This window comes from Oncorhynchus nerka, linkage group LG28 (genome assembly GCF_034236695.1).
Source record: "Oncorhynchus nerka isolate Pitt River linkage group LG28, Oner_Uvic_2.0, whole genome shotgun sequence".
In the NCBI taxonomy this organism is placed as follows: domain Eukaryota; kingdom Metazoa; phylum Chordata; class Actinopteri; order Salmoniformes; family Salmonidae; genus Oncorhynchus; species Oncorhynchus nerka.
Genome location: NC_088423.1, coordinates 4,992,170 through 5,010,173, shown reverse-complemented (window position 1 = coordinate 5,010,173; position 18,004 = coordinate 4,992,170).

Genomic DNA, 18,004 nt, shown 5'->3' with positions numbered 1-18,004 from the left:
ACTGCTGCTACTACTACCTCCTCTACTACTGCTGCTACTACCTCTACTACTGCTGCTACTACCTCTACTACTGCTGCTGCTACCTCCTCTACTACTGCTGCTACTACCTCTACTACTGCTACTACTACTACCTCTACTACTGCTACTACTACTACCTCTACTACTGCTGCTGCTACTACTACCTCTACTACTGCTGCTACTACCTCCTCTACTACTGCTGCTACTACCTCTACTACTGCTGCTGCTACTACCTCCTCTACTGCTACTACTACTACTACCTCTACTACTGCTGCTACTACCTCCTCTACTGCTGCTACTACTACTACCTCCTCTACTGCTGCCACTACTACTACCACTTCTACTACTGCTGCTGCTACTACCTCCTCTACTGCTGCTACTACTACTACCTCCTCTACTGCTGCTACTACTACTACTTCTACTACTGCTGCTACTACCTCCTCTACTGCTGCTACTACTACCTCCTCTACTGCTGCTACTACTACCTCTACTACTGCTGCTACTACCTCCTCTACTGCTGCTACTACTACCTCTACTACTACTGCTACTACTACTACCTCTACTACTGCTGCTACTACCTCCTCTACTGCTGCTACTACTACTACCTCTACTACTACTGCTACTACTACCTCTACTACTGCTGCTACTACTACTACCTCTACTACTGCTACTACTACCTCCTCTACTGCTGCTACTACTACTACCTCTACTACTGCTGCTACTACTACTGCTACTGCACTACCTCTACTACTACTGCTGCTACTACCTCCTCTACTGCTGCTACTACTACTACCTCTACTACTGCTGCTACTACTACCTCTACTACTGCTGCTACTACCTCCTCTACTGCTGCTACTACTACCTCTACTACTGCTGCTACTACTACCTCTACTACTGCTGCTACTACTACTACCTCTACTACTGCTGCTACTACCTCCTCTACTACTGCTGCTACTACCTCTACTACTACTGCTGCTACTACCTCCTCTACTGCTGCTACTACTGCTGCCTCTACTACTGCTGCTACTACTACTGCCTCTACTACTGCTGCTACTACCTCCTCTACTACTGCTGCTACTACCTCTACTACTACTGCTACTACTACTACCTCTACTACTGCTGCTACTACTACCTCTACTACTACTGCTACTACTACTACCTCTACTACTGCTGCTACTACTACCTCTACTACTGCTGCTACTACCTCCTCTACTGCTGCTACTACTGCCTCTACTACTACTGCTACTACTACTACCTCTACTACTGCTGCTACTACCTCCTCTACTGCTGCTACTACTACTACCTCTACTACTACTGCTACTACTACCTCTACTACTGCTGCTACTACTACTACCTCTACTACTGCTACTACTACCTCCTCTACTGCTGCTACTACTACTACCTCTACTACTGCTACTACTACTACCTCTACTACTGCTGCTGCTACTACCTCCTCTACTGCTGCTACTACTACTACCTCTACTACTGCTGCTACTACTACCTCTACTACTGCTGCTACTACCTCCTCTACTGCTGCTACTACTACCTCTACTACTGCTGCTACTACTACCTCTACTACTGCTGCTACTACTACCTCTACTACTGCTGCTACTACTACTACCTCTACTACTGCTGCTACTACCTCCTCTACTACTGCTGCTACTACCTCTACTACTACTGCTGCTACTACCTCCTCTACTGCTGCTACTACTACTGCCTCTACTACTGCTGCTACTACCTCCTCTACTGCTGCTACTACTACCTCTACTACTACTGCTACTACTACTACCTCTACTACTGCTGCTACTACCTCTACTACTACTGCTACTACTACTACCTCTACTACTGCTGCTACTACCTCCTCTACTGCTGCTACTACTACTACCTCTACTACTGCTGCTACTACCTCCTCTACTGCTGCTACTACTACTACCTCTACTACTGCTGCTACTACTACTACCTCTACTACTGCTGCTACTACTACCTCTACTACTGCTGCTACTACCTCCTCTACTGCTGCTACTACTACCTCTACTACTGCTGCTACTACTACCTCTACTACTACTACTACTGCTGCTACTACTACCTCTACTACTGCTGCTACTACCTCCTCTACTGCTGCTACTACTACCTCCTCCACTGCTGCTACTACTACCTCTACTACTGCTGCTACTACCTCCTCTACTGCTACTACTACTACCTCTACTACTGCTGCTACTACTACCTCTACTACTACCTCCTCCACTGCTGCTACTACTACCTCTACTACTGCTGCTACTACTACCTCTACTACTACTACTACTGCTGCTACTACTACCTCTACTACTGCTGCTACTACCTCCTCTACTGCTGCTACTACTACCTCCTCCACTGCTGCTACTACTACCTCTACTACTGCTGCTACTACCTCCTCTACTGCTACTACTACTACCTCTACTACTGCTGCTACTACTACCTCTACTACTACCTCCTCCACTGCTGCTACTACTACCTCTACTACTGCTGCTACTACCTCCTCTACTGCTGCTACTACTACCTCTACTACTACCTATACTGCTGCTACTACTACCTCTACTACTACCTATACTGCTGCTACTACTACCTCTACTACTACCTATACTGCTGCTACTACTACCTCTACTACTACCTATACTGCTGCTACTACTACCTCTACTACTGCTGCTACTGCTACTACATCTTCTACTACATTTTAAAAAGTTGAATTTGTTTTCAAATGTTAATAGTATATTTTTGACAACTCCTTTATTTATTTTTTTTACCTTTATTTAACTAGGCAAGTCAGTTAAGAACAAATTCTTATTTTCAATGATGGCCTAGGAACAGTAGGTTAACTGCCTGTTCAGGGGCAGAACGACAGATTTGTATTTTGTCAGCTTGGGGATTTGAACTTGTGACCTTCGGGTTACTAGTCCAACGCTCTAACCACTAGGCTACACTGCCGCATAGAGATGTGCCTTGTTGACACTCATAAAATAAATTAGCTTAGTTCCTGCTGTACATTCATTTCCTCTCTCACTTCAATGTAAAGCATGGAAAAGATCATGTCTAACAACGTTCAGATAACCGTTGTGAAATTAGCTAGATACAAAGGTTGTCTTTTTTTTTACACCATTAATTTGACTTCTACTTGATAAGGATATTTCAATACTCTTTCCACCGCTAATGCATGTTCACATGGATGCACATACTTGGCACAACAGCAACAATTCCCATCCATACCAGTGTGGTAAAAGTACCTCAATCACTCATATTCTCACAACAATGCCCTGAGTGATTCATGACAGAAAGGATTACAATTGGTGCTAAATGCTATTAATAATCTTATAATGACCAGCATCACTGTCATTGTCACCGGTGCCATTGTGAGGCCTGTCTCTCTGCCTCCTGGCTGTTTCTTGGGGATTTTTTGGTAAGCTGAGATCTTTCAGACAGAAACATGATCTTATCACTCATCCCCATACTGTATTTATGTATTTATTTTGCTGCTTTCCACCCCAGTATATCTACTTGCACATCTATCACTCCAGTGTTTAATTGCTACATCGTATGTCATGTATTGTCATGTTATGTCTTGTCCCTGTGCTTTCTCTTCTCTTCGTTTCCCCCTGCTGGTCGTATTAGGTTACTTTCTCTCTCTCTATCTCTCTCTCTCTCTATCGTTCCGTTCCTGCTCCCAGCTGTTCCTCATTCTCCTAACGACCTCGTTTACTCTCTCACACCTGTCCCCTCTTTTGCCCTCTGATTAAGTCTCTATTTCTCTCTCTGTTTCTGCTTCTGTCCTTGTCGGATTCTTGTTTGCTTTGCCCTTGTCCCGTCCTGTCGTAATCTGCCTCTTCATCAGATGCTGCGTGTGAGCAGATGTCTCTGTCCTCTACGGCCCGCGCCTACCCGGAGGGACCAGCAGTCTGTTGCCGCTAGCCCTGCTATTCTCCTCTACTACTAGAAGGGGGACTCTCCTGTAAAGATAGAGGATTTATGTTTTCCCTGTTTGGACATCTCCTGTAAAGATTGAGGATTTATGTTTTCCCTGTTTGGACATTAAAAGACTCTGTTTCTGTTAAATTGCTTTTGGGTCCTCACTCACCTGCATAACAGAAGAATCCGACCAAGAATGGACCCAGCGACTTCGGATCCTCTCTACTCAGCCGTCGAGATCCAGGGAGCGATGCTAGGCAGACACGAGCAGGAATTGTCTGCTGCTCGACATGCCGTTGAGACCCTGGCCGCCCAAGTCTCCGACCTCTCGAAACATATTCACAATCTCCGCCTCGATCCACCGGCTACTTCCAGGGCTTCCGAGTCTCCGGAGCCCAGAATTAATAACCCACCGTGTTACTCTGGGGAGCCCACTGAATGCCGCTCGTTCCTCACCCAGTGTGATATTATGTTCTCTCTCCAGCCCAACACGTACTCCAGGGGTACAGCTCGTATCGCCTACGTCATATCTCTCCTTACTGGACGGGCTCGTGAGTGGGGCACGGCAATCTGGGAGGCAAGGGCTGAGTGTACTAACCAGTATCAGAACTTTAAGGAGGAGATGATACGGGTTTTTGATCGTTCAGTTTTTGGGAAAGAAGCTTCCAGGGCCCTTTCTTCCCTATGTCAAGGTAATCGATCCATAACGGACTACTCTATAGAGTTTCGCACTCTTGCTGCCTCCAGTGACTGGAACGAGCCGGCGTTGCTCGCTCGTTTTCTGGAGGGTCTCCACGCGGGAGGTAAAGGATGAGATTCTCTCCCGGGAGGTTCCTTCCAGCGTGGATTCTTTGATTGAACTCGCTATTCGCATAGAACGACGGGTAGATCTTCGTCACCGAGCTCGTGGAAGAGAGCTCGCGTTATCCGTTTCCCCCCTCTCCGCATCACTACCATCTTCCTCCACTGGCTCAGGTGCTGAGCCCATGCAGCTGGGGGGTATTCGCATCTCGACTAAGGAGAGGGAATGGAGAATCACCAACCGCCTCTGTCTCTATTGCGGTTCCGCTGGTCATTTTGTCATTTCATGTCCAGTAAAAGCCAGAGCTCATCAGTAAGCGGAGGGCTACTGGTGAGCGCTACTACTCAGGTCTCTCCTTCAAGATCCTGTACTACCTTGTCGGTCCATCTACGCTGGACCGGTTCGGCAGCTTCCTGCAGTGCCTTGATAGACTCTGGGGCGGAGGGCTGTTTTATGGACGAAGCCTGGGCTCGGGAACATGACATTCCTCTCAGACAGTTAGGGGAGCCCACGGCCATGTTCGCCTTGGATGGTAGTCCTCTCCCCAGGATTCAGCGTGAAACGCTACCTTTAACCCTCACTGTCTCTGGTAATCATAGCGAAACCATTTCTTTTTTGATTTTTCGTTCACCTTTTACACCTGTTGTTTTGGGCCATCCCTGGCTAGTGTGTCATAATCCTTCTATTAATTGGTCTAGTAATTCTATCGTCTCCTGGAACGTCTCTTGTCATGTGAAGTGTTTAATGTCTGCTATTCCTCCTGTTTCTTCTGCCCCCTCTTCACAGGAGGAGCCTGGTGATTTGACAGGGGTGCCGGAGGAATATCATGATCTGCGCACGGTCTTCAGTCGGTCCAGGGCCACCTCCCTTCCTCCTCACCGGTCATATGATTGTAGTATTGATCTCCTTCCGGGTACCACTCCCCCCCGGGGTAGACTATACTCTCTGTCGGCTTCCGAACGTAAGGCTCTCGAAGATTATTTGTCTGTAGCTCTCGACGCCGGTACCGTAGTCCCTTCCTCCTCTCCCGCCGGAGCGGGGTTTTTTTTTTTGTTAAGAAAAAGGACGGGACCCTGCGCCCCTGCGTGGATTATCGAGGGCTGAATGACATAACGGTTAAGAATCGTTATCCGCTTCCCCTTATGTCTTCAGCCTTCGAGATCCTGCAGGGAGCCAGGTTTTTCACTAAGTTGGACCTTCGTAACGCTTACCATCTCATGCGCATCAGGGAGGGGGACGAGTGGAAAACGGCGTTTAACACTCCGTTAGGGCACTTTGAATACCGGGTTCTGCCGTTCGGTCTCGCTAACGCTCCAGCTGTCTTTCAGGCATTAGTGAATGATGTACTGAGAGACATGCTGAACATCTTTGTTTTCGTTTACCTTGACGATATCCTGATTTTTTCACCGTCACTCCAGATTCATGTTCAGCACGTTCGACGTGTCCTCCAGCGCCTTTTAGAGAATTGTCTTTATGTGAAGGCTGAGAAGTGCGCTTTTCATGTCTCCTCCGTCACATTTCTCGGTTCTGTTATTTCCGCTGAAGGCATTCAGATGGATCCCGCTAAGGTCCAAGCTGTCAGCGATTGGCCCGTCCCTAAGTCACGTGTCGAGCTGCAGCGCTTTCTCGGTTTCGCGAATTTCTATCGTCGTTTCATTCGTAATTTCGGTCAGGTGGCAGCTCCTCTCACAGCCCTTACTTCTGTCAAGACGTGCTTTAAGTGGTCCGTTTCCGCCCAGGGAGCTTTTGATCTCCTCAAGAAGCGTTTTACATCCGCTCCTATCCTTGTTACACCTGACGTCTCTAGACAGTTCATTGTCGAGGTTGACGCGTCAGAGGTGGGCGTGGGAGCCATTCTGTCCCAGCGCTCCCATTCTGACGATAAGGTCCACCCTTGCGCGTATTTTTCTCATCGCCTGTCGCCGTCAGAACGTAACTATGATGTGGGAAACCGCGAACTTCTCGCCATCCGCTTAGCCCTAGGCGAATGGCGACAGTGGTTGGAGGGGGCGACCGTTCCTTTTGTCGTTTGGACTGACCATAAGAACCTTGAGTACATCCGTTCTGCCAAACGACTTAATGCGCGTCAGGCTCGTTGGGCGCTGTATTTCGCTCGTTTCGAGTTCGTTATTTCTTATCGTCCGGGCTCAAAGAACACCAAGCCTGATGCTTTATCCCGTCTCTTCAGTTCTTCAGTAGCCTCCACCGACCCCGAGGGGATTCTCCCTGAGGGGCGTGTTGTCGGGTTGACTGTCTGGGGAATTGAGAGGCAGGTAAAGCAAGCACTCACTCACACTCCGTCGCCGCACGCTTGTCCTAGGAACCTTCTTTTCGTTCCCGTTCCTACTCGTCTGGCCGTTCTTCAGTGGGCTCACTCTGCCAAGTTAGCCGGCCACCCCGGCGTTCGGGGTACGCTTGCTTCTATTCGCCAGCGTTTTTGGTGGCCCACTCAGGAGCGTGACACGCGTCGTTTCGTGGCTGCTTGTTCGGACTGCGCGCAGACTAAGTCCGGTAACTCTCCTCCTGCCGGCCGTCTCAGACCGCTTTCCATTCCCTCTCGACCGTGGTCTCACATCGCCTTAGACTTTATTACCGGTCTGCCTTCGTCAGCGGGGAAGACTGTTATTCTAACGGTTGTCGATAGGTTCCAGGATACGGCGGATCATTTTATTCCCCTCGCTAAGCTTCCTTCTGCTAAAGAGACGGCACAAATCATCATTGAGAATGTTTTCAGAATTCATGGCCTTCCGTCAGACGCCGTTTCGGACAGGGGTCCGCAATTCACGTCTCAATTTTGGAGGGAGTTTTGCCGTTTGATTGGGGCTTCCGTCAGTCTCTCTTCCGGTTTTCACCCCCAGTCTAACGGTCAAGCAGAACGGGCCAATCAGACTATTGGTCACATCTTACGCAGTCTTTCCTTTCGAAACCCTGCGTCTTGGGCAGAACAGCTCCCCTGGGCAGAATACGCTCACAACTCGCTTCCTTCGTCTGCGACCGGGCTATCTCCTTTTCAGAGTAGCCTCGGGTACCAGCCTCCTCTGTTCTCGTCCCAGCTCGCCGAGTCCAGCGTCCCCTCCGCTCAGGCTTTTGTCCAACGTTGTGAGCGCACCGGGAAGAGGGTCAGGTCTGCACTTTGCCGTTATAGGGCGCAGACTGTGAGAGCCGCTAATAAGCGTAGGACTAAGAGTCCTAGGTATTGTCGCGGTCAGAGAGTATGGCTCTCCACTCGTAACCTTCCCCTTATGACAGCTTCTCGCAAATTGACCCCGCGGTTCATTGGTCCGTTCCGTATTTCTCAGGTCGTTAATCCTGTCGCAGTGCGACTTCTTCTTCCGCGACATTTTCGTCGCGTCCACCCGGTCTTCCATGTCTGCTGTGTCAAGCCTTTTCTTCGCACCCCCGTTCGTCTCCCCCCCCCCCCCCGTCCCCCGTCCTTGTCGAGGGCGCACCTATCTACAGGGTCCGGAAGATTATGGACATGCGTCCTCGGGGCCGTGGTCATCAGTACCTAGTGGATTGGGAGGGGTACGGTCCTGAGGAAAGGAGTTGGGTTCCATCTCGGGACGTGCTGGACCGTTCGCTGATCGATGATTTCCTCCGTTGCCGCCAGGTTTCCTCCTCGAGTGCGCCAGGAGGCGCTCGGTGAGTGGGGGGGGTACTGTCATGTATTGTCATGTTATGTCTTGTCCCTGTGCTTTCTCTTCTCTTCGTTTCCCCCTGCTGGTCGTATTAGGTTACTTTCTCTCTCTCTATCTCTCTCTCTCTCTATCGTTCCGTTCCTGCTCCCAGCTGTTCCTCATTCTCCTAACGACCTCGTTTACTCTCTCACACCTGTCCCCTCTTTTGCCCTCTGATTAAGTCTCTATTTCTCTCTCTGTTTCTGCTTCTGTCCTTGTCGGATTCTTGTTTGCTTTGCCCTTGTCCCGTCCTGTCGTAATCTGCCTCTTCATCAGATGCTGCGTGTGAGCAGATGTCTCTGTCCTCTACGGCCCGCGCCTACCCGGAGGGACCAGCAGTCTGTTGCCGCTAGCCCTGCTATTCTCCTCTACTACTAGAAGGGGGACTCTCCTGTAAAGATAGAGGATTTATGTTTTCCCTGTTTGGACATCTCCTGTAAAGATTGAGGATTTATGTTTTCCCTGTTTGGACAGTAAAAGACTCTGTTTCTGTTAAATCGCTTTTGGGTCCTCACTCACCTGCATAACATCGTAACTACCTCGCCACTATGGCCTATTTATTGCCTTACCTCTCTTATCTGACCTCATTTGCACACACTGTATATAAAATTTTTGTCTACTGTATTATTGACTGTATGTTCGTTTATTCCATGTGTAACTCTGTGTTGTTGTTTGTGTCAGACTGCTTTGCTTTATCTTGGCCAGGTCGAAGTTGTAAATGAGAACTTGTTCTCAACTAGCCTACCTGGTTAAATAAAGGTGAAATGTATATATTTTTAAATTAGACGGATCAAGTATGTATGGGAAAGAGATACACTTCTCCCTAGATACAAGGTTCCAGTTTAAGCTGCAGGCGTATCCTGTTACCAATACTGATCTGTATCCTGGTACCACCACTAATCTGTATTTTTAATTTAACTAGGCAAGTCAGTTAAGAAGAAATTCTTATTTTCAATGACGGCCTAGGAACAGTGGGTTAACTGCCTGTTCAGGGGCAGAACGACAGATTTGTACCTTGTCAACTCAGGGATTTGAAGTTGCAACCTTCCGGTTACTAGTCCAACGCTCTAACCACTATGCTACCCTGCCACCCTGCTGTATTCTGGTACAGATACTGATCTGTATCCTGGTACTAATACTGATCTGTATTCTGGTACAGACACTGATCTGTATCCTGGTACTAATCCTGATCCGTATTCTGGTACAGATACTGATCTGTATCCTGGTACTAATCCTGATCTGTATCCTGGTACTAATACCGACCTGTATTCTGTTACTAATACTGATCTGTATTCTGGTACAGACACTGATCTGTATCCTGGTACTAATACCGACCTGTATTCTGTTACTAATACTGATCTGTATACTGGTACTAATACTGATCTGTATCATGATACTAATACTGATCTGTATCCTGGTACAAATACTGATCTGTATCCTGGTACTAATACTGATCTGTATCCTGGTACCAATACTGATCTGTATCCTTGTACTAATACAGATCTGTATCATGTTACTAATACTGATCTGTATCCTGGTACTAATACTGATCGGTATTATGTTACTAACACCGATCTGTATCCGGGAACTAATACTGATCTGTATCCTGGTACTGGTACTGATCGGTATCCTGGTACTAATACTGATCTGTATCCTGTGACTAATACTGATCTGTATCCCGGTAGCAATACAGATCTGTATCCTTGTACTAATACTGATCTGTATTCTGGCACTAATACAGATCTGTATCATGTTACTAATACTGATCTGTATCCTGGTACTAATACAGATCGGTATAATGTTACTAACACTGATCTGTATCTGGGAACTAATACTGATCTGTATCCTGGTACTGGTACTGATCTGTAATCTGGTACAAAAGTTTGCGTTTAATGACTTTTAATGACTTATTATATATATTTTTTCCTTAACCAAACGTTATGAACAAAACGGAGCGATTAGTCGACACAAATAATATTTTTTGTAAAAACGGAACATTTGCTATCTAATAGAGTCTCCTCATTGAAAACATCTGAAGTTCTTCAAAGGTCAATTATTTTATTTGAATGCTTTTATGGTTTGTGGAAAATGTTGCATGCTGAATGCTAACGCTAAATGGTACGTTAGCCATGAATACTGTTACACAAATGCTTGTTTTGCAATGGTTGGGAAGCATATTTTGAAAATCTGAGATGACAGTGTTTTTAACAAAATGCTAAGCTTGAGAGCAAATAGATTCATTTAATTTCATTTGCGATTTTCATGAATAGTTAACGTTGTGTTATGCTAATGAGCTTGCGGATAGATTTACACAATCCTGGATACAGGGTTTTTTTCGTAGCTAAACGTGACGCAGAAAACGGAGCGATTTGTCCTAAACAAATCATCTTTCAGGAAAAACTGAACATTTGCTATCTGAGAGTCTCCTCATTGAAAACATCTGAAGTTCTTCAAAGGTAAATGATTTTATTTGAATGCTTTTCTGTTTTTTTGTGTAAATGTTGCCTGCTGAATGCTAACGCTAAATGCTATGCTAAATGCTACGTTAGCTATCAATACTGTTACACAAATGCTTGTTTTGCAATGGTTGAGAAGCATATTTTGAAAATCTGAGATGACAGTGTTGTTAACCTCTTCAGTCGACCCTCTACTTTTTTGAACATTCTGTTAAAAATCGCGCAACATTTCAGCGCCCTGCTACTCATGCCAGGAATATAGTATATGCATTTGCTTAGTCTGTGTGGATAGAAAACACTCAGACGTTTAAAAAACTGGTTAAATCACTGCTGTGGCTTTACCAGAACGGCATTTACATCGAAAAGCACAGGAAAAACTGATCACTGAAAATGGGGAAAATATATCCATGCGCTACTTGAACCCATTGATAAACGTGAACCACAATTAATTGACTGAGGTTGCAGTACCTACAGCTTCCACAGGGTGTCTAGAGTCTTGTCATTTCCCTTCAAGTTTTTTCTTGGTCAAACACATACAGGACACCGTATCTAATCCGGTCTAGGACCGGATATTTTCGTTGAGTTTCTAGTCGGACATTTTTCCAGACGGACAGCTAATGATCTTTACATCGCCTCCTGATGAATTTTATCGCTTATTAACGTTTACTAATACCTAAAGTTGCATTACAAACGTATTTGAAGTGTTTTGTGAAAGTTTATCGTCGACTTTTTGAATTTAAAAAAAAATGACGTTACGTTTTGAAACAATGTTTTTCGTTTATCACACAGTCTACATATAACGATATCTAGGCTTTATATGGACCGATTTAATCGAAATAAAGACCCAAATAGTGTTTATGGGACATCTAGGAGTGCCAACAAAGAAGATGGTGAAAGGTAATGAATGTTTTCTATTTTATTGTGCGGTTTGTGTAACGCCGAAATGCTAATTTTTTGTTTACGTCCCCTGTGGGTCTTTTGGGGTGTCGCATGCTATCAGATAATAGCTTCTCATGCTTTCGCCGAAAAGCATTTTAAAAATCTGACTTGTTGCCTGGATTCACAACGAGTGTAGCTTTAATTCGATACCCTGCATGTGTATTTTAATGAACTTTTGAGTTTTAACTAATACTATTAGCATTTAGCGTAGCGCATTTGCATTTCCAGAGCTCTAGTTGGGACGCAAGCGTCCCGAGTAGAAGCAACAGGTTAACAAAAGGCTAAGCTTGAGAGCAAATAGATTAATTTCATTTCATTTGCGATTTTCATGAATAGTTAACGTTGCGTTATGGTAATGAGCTTGAGGCTGTAGTCACGATACCGGATCCGGGATGGCTCGACGCAAGAAGTTTAAAGAAATTTAACAACTACCTAATACACACAAATCTTAAGGGTGGAGTAAGAATATCTACATATAAATATATGGCTGAGTGACATAGGCAACATGCAATAGATGGTATAAGATACAGTATATATAGATGAGTAATGTATGATATGTAAACATGATTAAATTGGCATTGTTTAACCTCTTGCTCCTACTGAGACGCTTGCGTCCCATCCAGAGCTCTGGAAATGCAAATGCGCTACGCTAAATGCTAATAGTATTAGTTAAAACTCAAACGTTCATTAAAATACACATGCAGGGTATTGAATTAAAGCTACACTCGTTGAGAATCCAGGCAAAAAGTCAGATTTTTAAAATGCTTTTCGGCGAAAGCATGAGGAGCTATTATCTGATAGCATGTAACACCACAAAAGACCCACAGTGGACGTAAACAAAATAATTAGTATATTCGGCGCTACACAAACCGCACAATAAAATAGAAAACATTCATTACCTTTGACCATCTTCTTTGTTGGCACTCCTAGATGTCCCATAATCACTATTGGGTCTTTTTTTCCGATTAAATCGGTCCATATATAGCCTAGATATCGTTATATGTAGACTGTGTGATAAACGGAAAAAAAACAGCGTTTCATAACGTAACGTCATTTTTTTAAATTCAAAAAGTCGACGATAAACTTTCACAAAACACTTCGAAATATTTTTGTAATGCAACTTTAGGTATTAGTAAACGTTAATAAGCGATCAAATTAATCACAAGACGAAGTATATTCTATAGCTGTCCGTCTGGAAAAATGTCCGGGTAGAAACTCAACCAAAATAATCCGGTCCGAGACCTGAAGAACTGCGCTGCCTTGCATCTGTTTGACCAAGAAACAAATACTAGGCAAATGACAAGACTCTAGACACCGTGTGGAAGCTGTAGGTACTGCAACCTCAGCCCCATTAATTGTGGTTCACCTTTATCAATGGGTTCAAGTCGCGCAGGGATATATTTTTCCATTTTCTGTGATCAGGTTTTCCTGTGCTTTTCGATGAAACTGCCGTTCTGGTAAAGCCACAGCAGTGATTTAATCACTTTTATAAACGTCTGAGTGTTTTCTATCCACACATACTAATCATATGCATATACTATATTCCTGGCATGAGTAGCAGGGCGCTGAAATGTTGCGCGATTTTTAACAGAATGTTCAAAAAAGTAGGGGGTAGGAGTAACAGGTTAACTTGTTATGGCTAGACGTTCCGCTAGCGGAATCCCTCGACAACATCCGGTGGAATGGCAGAGCGCAAAATTCAAATGAAATTACTATAAATATTAAACGTTCATGAAATCACACATGCCATACACCAAATTAAAGCTACACTTGTTGTTAATCCAGCCAACGTGTCAGATTTCAAAAAGGCTTTACAGCGAAAGCAAACCATGCGATTATCTGAGGATAGCACCCCACCAAACACACACATGGCATTCATATTTCAACCCGCCAGGCGCGACACAAATGCAGAAATAACGATATAATTCATGCCTTTGCAAAATATCTTCTTTTGTTGGCACTCCAATATGTCCCATAAACATCACAAATGGTCCTTTTGTTTGATTAATTCCATCGTTATATCTCCAATATGTCAATTTATTTGTCGCGTTTGATCCAGAAAGGTACTGGTTCCAGCTCGCGCAACATGACTACAAATATCTATTAAGTTACCTGTAAACTTGTTCCAAACATTTCAAACAACCCTGCTTATACAACTTTAGGTATTTTTTATGCAAATAATCAATACAATTTAAGACAGGATACATTGTGTTCAATAGCGGATAAAAACGAAGTGGAGCGAGCTTTCAGGTCGTGCACCCCTAACAAACAGTACACTTCACTCGACCCTCGTTCTGAACTGCCCTACTTCTTCATTTCTCAAAGGAAAAACACCAACCAATTTCTAAAGACTGTTGACATCCAGTGTAAGCAATAGGAACTCCAAGCAAGTGCCACAGAAATCTAGATCCCCATGGAAACGCATTGAAAAGAGACTGACCTCAATTATTTTTTTCCTGGATGGATTTTTCTTAGGTTTTCGCCTTCCATATCAGTGCTGTTATACTCACAGACATTATTCAAACAGTTTCCGAAACTTTAGAGTGTTTTCTATCTACATCTACCAATTATATGCATATCCTAGCTTCTGGGCCTGAGTGGTAAGCAGTTAACTTTGGGCACGCTTTTCATCCACACGTATAATTAATGCCCTCGAGCCCGAAGAGGTTTAAGCTTTATTTTGATGTATTACCCTTGTGATTTTATGAAAGTTAAATATTTATAATTCTGTAGTTTGAATTTCGCGCTCTGCAATTTCACCGGATGTTGGCCAGGTGGGACGCTACTGTCCCACCCTCCCATAAGAAGTTAACTTCTTGTTAATCCAGCCGCTGTGTCAGATTTCAAAAAGGCTTCATGGCGAAAGCACACCATGCGATTATCTGAGGACAGCCCACCGCATACAAAAGCATGAAAAACATATTTCAACCAGTCAGGTGCGCCACGAAAGTCAGAAATAGCGATATAATAAATGCCTTACCTTTGATGATATTCTTCTGTTGGCACTCCAAAAGGTCCCAGATACATCACAAATGGTCCTTTTGTTCGATAATGTCCTTCTTTATATCCATAAAAACTCAGTTTAGTTGACGCGCTTCAGTCAATAATCCACCCAGTTTCCCTCCATCAAAATGTTTACAAAATTAATCCCAAACTTTACTAATAAACTTTTCCAAACAAGTCAAACAAAGTTTATAATCAAACCTTAGGTACCCTAATACTAAATAAACAATAACATTTAAGACGGAGAATCGTTATTGTCTTTACCGGAGAAAAATACAAAGGAACGCGCTCCCTTCCACGCGCTTGGAAACACCACAGTCAAAATGGGAGCCACCTAGAAAAACTACAATTTTGGGCTCATTTTTCCAAAAAACAGCATGAAACTATTTCTAAGGACTGTTGGCATCTAGTGGAAGCGCTAGGAACTGCAACTGGGAGGATTTTGCCTTACAATTAATTTTTATTTGACCTTTGTTTAATAATTAACTAGGCAAGTCAGTTAAGAACAAATTTTTATTTTCAATGACGGCCTAGGAACAGTGGGTTAACTGCCTGTTCAGGGGCAGAACGACAGATTTGTACCTTGTCAGCTCGGGGATTACTAGTCCAATGCTTTAACCACTAGGCTACCCTGCCGCCCCATAATAAAAGTGACAGCAATTGAAAACAGTCGTAAGCTGAAATATATATTTTTGGGGATGGTTTGTCCTCTGGGTTTTCCCTGCCATATCAGTTCTGTTATACTCACAGATTTTATTTTAACAGTTGTAGAAACATCAGAGTGTTTTCTATACAATACTACCAATTATATCCTAGCTTCTGGGCCTGAGAAACAGGCAGTTTACTTTGGGGACATCAGTCATCCGAATTTCCGAGTACTGCCCCCGGCCCTCAAGAAGTTTTAAAATATAAAAACAGAAAAACCTTATTTACATAAGTGTTCAGAACCTTTGCTATGAGACTCAATATTGAGCTCAGGAGCATCCTGTTTGCATTGATCATCCTTTAGATGTTTCTCCAATCATTGGAGTCCACCTGTGGTAATTCAAATGCGTGGCCATGTTTTGGAAAGGCACACACCTCTCTATATAAGGTGCCACAGTTGACAATGCATGTCAGAGCAAAAACCAAACCATGAGGTTGAAGGAATTGTCTGTAGAGCTCCGAGACAGGATTGTGTTGGGGCACAAATCTGGGGAAGGATACCAAAAAAATGTATGAGTCATTGAAGGTCCCCAAGAACACAGTAGCCTCCATTATTCTTAAATGGAAGACGTTTGGAACCACCAAGACTCTTCCTAGAGCTGGTTGCACGGCCAAACTGATCAATCGGGGAAGAAGGGCCTTGATCAGGGAAGTGACCAAGAACACAATGGTCACTCTGACAGAGCTAGAGTGTTTTCTATCCAAATCTACCAATTATATGAATATACTATCTTCTGGGCCTGAGTAACAGGTAGTTTACTTTGGACACGCATTTAAATCCGGATGTGAAAAAATTGCCCCCTACCCAAGAGAGGTTAACAGTTCTAACAGTCAGTTTTTTTTACAGGTGCGGGTTTTTCAAAAATTGGAAGAAGCAATTTCATTAATTTATCAAGTGCAGCATCTGGATGCTCCTCATTAATTACATCAGACCAACAAATATTTTTTAACATGATCCACATAAGAATCACAGCAAAGTCTATTGTATGATCTCTTATACACAATTTAAGGCCCAGCTGTTGGAACTTTGGCTTTCCTGGATATAGCCACTATATTGTGATCACTGCATCCAATGGGTAAGGATACAGCTTTAGAACAAAGTTCTACAGTATTAGTAAAAATGTGATCGATACATGTGGATATTCCTGTTCCTGTAGTGTTTGTAAAAACCCTGGTAGGTTGATTAAAAACCTGAACCAGATTACAGGCACTGGTTACAGTAAGAAGCTTCCTCTTGAGTGGACAGCTTGATGAAAACCAGTCAATTTACAGGTCCCCACATACACTATCAAGCATTTCACACATATTATTTAGATACTGAATGTTAGCACTTGGTGGCCTATAGCAACACCCCAAAATAAAAGGCTTTAGATGTGCCAAGTGATCCTGCAACCACAACACTTGACACACTTGACATAAGATCTTCTCTAAGCATTACAGAGATATTGCTGTGCATATCTACTTCAACACACAACTACCCCATAAGCATTTCTGTCTCTTTTATAAATGTTACATCCTTGTATTGCTACTGATGTATCATCAAATGAATTATCTAAGTGAGTCTCAGAAATGGCTAATGTATGAATGTTATTTGATGTTAGCAAGTTATTGATTTCATGAACCTTATTTCTAGGGCTACATAGTAGTGCAGAAGGTGGAAAGTTTTAAATTCCTTGGCGTACACATCACAGACAAACTGAAATGGTCCACCCACACAGACAGTGTGGTGAAGAAGAATCTCAGGAGGCTGAAGAAATTTGACTTGTTACCTTAAACCCTGACAAACTTTTACAGATACACAATTGAGAGCATCCTGTCGGGCTGTATCACCGCCTGAGACGGCAACTGCACCCCCTCAACCGCAAGGCTTTCCAGAGGGTGGTGCAGTCTACACAACGCATCACAGGGGGTACACTACCTGCCCTCCAGGACACCTACAAAACCCGATGTCACAGGAAGTCCAAAAAGATTGTCAAGGACATCAACCACCCGAGCCACTGCCTGTTCACCTCCCTACCATCCAGAAGACGAGGTCAGTACAGGTGCATCAAAGCTGGGACGGAGAGACTGAAAAACATCTTCTATCTCAAGGCCATCAGACTGCTAAGCAAGCAATCACTAACTCAGAGAGGCTGCTGCCTACATAGAGACTCAAATCATTGGCCACTTCAATAAATGGATCACTAGTCACTTTAAGGCTCCATGGATTGATGAGGAACTGAAAAATTGTACAGTTGAAAGAGATGGGGCAAAATGAGTGGCTAATAAGTCCGGCTGAAATTATGTGACTAAACTCAACAAAAAGAAAAATGAACTTTATTAATAAGCCAAGATCAATGATATAAAGAATGATGGGGAAAGGGTCTTTGGAGCACTTTAATTGAAATGATGGGCAGAAGGACAAATTCAACTCCATCTTTCATCCAATCAGATCATCACAAAAACATTTGATGTTGGCAATTATTTTA